The sequence below is a fragment of the Oryzias melastigma genome, linkage group LG17 (assembly GCF_002922805.2).
Source record: "Oryzias melastigma strain HK-1 linkage group LG17, ASM292280v2, whole genome shotgun sequence".
NCBI lineage: Eukaryota > Metazoa > Chordata > Actinopteri > Beloniformes > Adrianichthyidae > Oryzias > Oryzias melastigma.
In genome coordinates this window covers 22,157,922-22,162,054 of record NC_050528.1, presented here as the reverse complement: position 1 = coordinate 22,162,054, position 4,133 = coordinate 22,157,922, and positions in this window count along the sequence as shown.

The window sequence follows — 4,133 nt, the reverse complement described above, 5'->3', positions numbered from 1 at the left end:
TTGAAAGTAACCCTTCCTGCAAGTTTTATGAGCCAAGCTGTGTATTTGAATCTGAACTTAAAAGTTCTGGAATTTTCAGCCTTTTTATAGTCTTACAAGATGGATTTGTGGAGAACATGGCTTGGGGTTTTTTCTGTTGTTGGTGCAAATTCCTACAATTCCCCAGAGAAATCACAAGAAAAGACAGGTGTGCCCTCATTAGTCCCATACAATTACGCATTTAAAAATGTCATAATTGTTACTTCCACTGCAAGAAAGGCTGTTCATTTGGGCTTTAAATTAAAAGGCCAAAGATAAACCTTTTAATTTTAAGCTAAACTGCATTTTATTATGAGGATAATTAAGAATATTGTGATGATATATCAGCCTCTTATGTGTATCTATTGGTGCACTAAGCCCTTCGGTGCTTAATGAAAGTTAAATTTGAATAAATGTTGCACATCCACAGTGTGAAATATGGTTTTAATGTTGTGCAATATTATGTTACAGCTATATTAGTTTAAAAAAAACATTTGTGGTTTAGAATTGGTCAAATTATAGAAACTAGAGAAAGACGTTGTACAGGCAGACAGAACAGATGCCCGTTTTTATTTTCCAGGTCATAAAAAATGTTGCAGTTCTTGTTCGAACAAGTTCTGAAAAAGATGAAAACAGATACTTAAAAAGAACCAGGAAAAAAAGAGATGCAACATCAATCCATTGCTGCATCTTCTTCCTTCCAGGCTGGGAGGATGGGAAAACCTGACGTATAGCAGCAAAATCAAATTCTGATAGACAAAAGTGTCATCCCAGAAATAAAGAGTTTGTATGTTCTCTGACAGTTTGATAGCCTATTTCTGTCCTTTACTGTTCAATTTTAATGGTAAATTACGACTTTTACTGAAAATTAGAGGTCACAAATTACTGTGGTATTATTTGCATAGCTCGTTATATGATTTTTTTGTTTGTTTTAATCTCATTTTTAATAAATAGCTATTATGTAAGTGATGATACCTGACAAGCTGTCATACGACATAAATAAATAAATAAATCAATTATTACTAAAATAATCCTATTTCTCAACTAGGTTTAAATTGTTTTTCACAAAAAGTGAACGATTTGATAAGTGGTACGATGTACTGTCATGGAAAAGACTACAGAGCCATGTTATTTTTGTTTCTTTATTCAAGGTTTCACATATTTGCAGATTTTTTTTTTTTTTTATTTCAGTCACGTGACGCTTTTGTTCTGAATTGGAGAAAAAAATAAAATATAAAAAATTCTTTATTCTGGGCGACATGGAATTTTTGATACATCATTCCCCTTATTCGCAGGGGTTTGGGACTGGAGACCTCCGCGAATATGCGGAACCGCAAATACAGAGAACCTCCGACACCCCCCGCAACCGAAGAATGTCTGCAATCGATCCATACTCATCAAAAACACTTCTGATCATGCTTTGTAAACATTTATTAAAGAACATTGGAGTATTGCTCTATATATAGAGGTTTTCTTTTAATCCAGAACAACTGCAAACTTTTCATGAGGACTGTCACTCTGTTTCTGTGTCTTCAAAAAACGGGCGCTTCCTTCTTCAACAGCTAAGTGCGAGAGGGCAACTTTAACCTGAATTTACAGATTTTATCCATAAAGACCTGCTCTGGATGATAATTATCCTCTGCGATTATCAGTATATTTTTGAGCCGCTTCTGAGTAAGCTGATGCCATTTCTCCATGCTGGCTCGCTGCGTTTGTGTGTGTAGCGGACGGTCTGGCGTGCTCTTCAACTGCGCTCCCCTCCTGGGAAATTCTCATATCTCTTTCAGAAGCAGAAGTTTCAAACAACCATCATGAGAACATTTGTGACGAGGGAGCAGAGCAGCAGGCTGGGTGGTGGTTTCTGTGGTGTTGGTTTGGTGATTGGTTTTTGACATTTGTTTTGTCCTCAGCAATCTTAGATTGCTGGGTTTTGTTATGTTAGTTAGGGGTTGGACCTTGGTAGTTCTGATTTGCGGGCTTTCTTTAATTTGTGTTCCTTTGGTAGTTTTGTTAGGCAGCCCTTAGCAGGGAGCTGCTGACTCCGACGGTTGTCATGACTGGGTCAGCAGTCTCCCTGACTTCTTTTTCTTTTGGCCAAGGTCCCAACTCCATTTTGGTTTGTTCTTTTAACCTTAACCACCAAATTTCTCTGCTTTATTTCAGGACACAGGTTTCGGTTTATTTTAATAAACTGTGTTCCTTTTATGTTGGTGTCCACTCTTTAATGTTATTGTCCCCTCTGATAGATATCCCCTAGACACCGGGCCAATTTGCCATTGGGGACGTAACATTTGGGGGCTCGTCCGGGATATGTATCCCCCCTGTCTGGGTGGGTTAGATTCCATTTTGGACAGGGTTGTGGTCTGTCTTTTGCAGCCTCTATTGCCCTGTGTAATCTGGCAATATTGTTGCGGGTGCTCATTTGTACATTTATGTTAGTACTTTGTTTGGGGTCATATGTCTATGTGTGTTGTGCCTCGTGCTGTTACTTTGTGTAAGCCTTTAGGCTGTAATAGTACTCAGTTTAGGAGGTACACTTCGTTGTGCCTCGTGCTATTACTTCGTTTAGTCTCTTGGCTGTAACAGTACTTTGTTTAGTAGGCACACTTCGTTATACCTCGTGCTGGCACTCAGTCTAAGTTCTTTTGGTTGTGTCAGTACTTTGTCTGGGGTACATTTCTTTGTGCCTCGTGCTGACATTGTGTTTAACCGTCAGAACTGTGCCAGTACTTCGTTTGGGGTATGTGGGTTATGTGTCTGACCTCGTACTGGCGTGTTTAAGTTTTGAGGATTTATCCTTATTTGACCAGTGGACTTTTTTGTTAGGTAATACTTGTTTGGGGGTCTGTCTTCTTGCAGACTGTATTACCTTCATTTTCTGCCCTGGTTTTTCTTGCACATTTCCTTCTGGACACTAGCGTATGATTTATTTTTGTGGTTTGCTGCCCCTGCCTCACTCACTCACTCACTCACTCACTCACCTTTTGTGTAAATCTCTTTTTTGTGTGTGTGTGTAACACCTTTATTTGTTGTGAACATGTGTTTTGTTTTCCAGGATTTTTCACTACCACATGTTCACATTTATGGGAGGAGGTGTTACATCCTGCTGCTGCAGCCTGGCTTTCCCATCCAGTTCCCCTTGGCTCACCTGGCAGGTGTGGCCAATCTCCCTTGATTGGCTGGTGTCCATTTAAGCCAGAGGCAGCCACACCAAGCCAGGCAGGGAGCAGAGCAGCAGGCTGGGTGGTGGTTTGTGTGGTGTTGGTTTGGTGATTGGTTTTTGACATTTGTTTTGCCCTCAGCAATCTTAGATTGCTGGGTTTTGTTATGTTAGTTTGGGGTTGGGCCTTGGTAGTTCTGATTTGCGGGCTTTGTTTAATTTGTGTTCCTTAGGTAGTTTTGTTAGGCAGCCCTTAGCAGGGAGCTGCTGACTCCGACGGTTGTCATGACTGGGTCAGCAGTCTCCCTGACTTCTTTTTCTTTTGGCCAAGGTCCCAACTCCATTTTGGTTTGTTCTTTTAACCTTAACCACCAAATTTCTCTGCTTTATTTCAGGACACAGGTTTCGGTTTATTTTAATAAACTGTGTTCCTTTTATGTTGGTGTCCACTCTTTAATGTTATTGTCCCCTCTGATAGATATCCCCTAGACACCGGGCCAATTTGCCATTGGGGACGTAACACGGAGGAATACATGAAACCTCAATTTAAGAAAGGCAAATAAGAGGGTAAACACTGGATCATAATACAGTTTTTTTCATATCGGGTGATAACTATACATATCAAAATATAAACCAAATAACTATATCTGTCAAATTTGAACGTGAACCAAATAGGCGACACTCGAAAAGCTTGTTAGCATTAGCGTCTTGTTATGCTAGATCGTGGTCACCAAATTCAACACTTCTTTGATCTTTTACTGCTAAAAAATGTCATAGATTTCAATGAAAATACCTCAAATTTAATTTTTTCACAGAAATGATTAGGTTACATAAAAATAGGTCAATTAGATTAATTAGTTACAAGTCATAATTTATTAAGTGCATGGCAGCACTTCTGAAAATACCTTTAAAAAAGTCATCCAAAACTGCAGTATTTCCAGAAGGTATTTTTTTT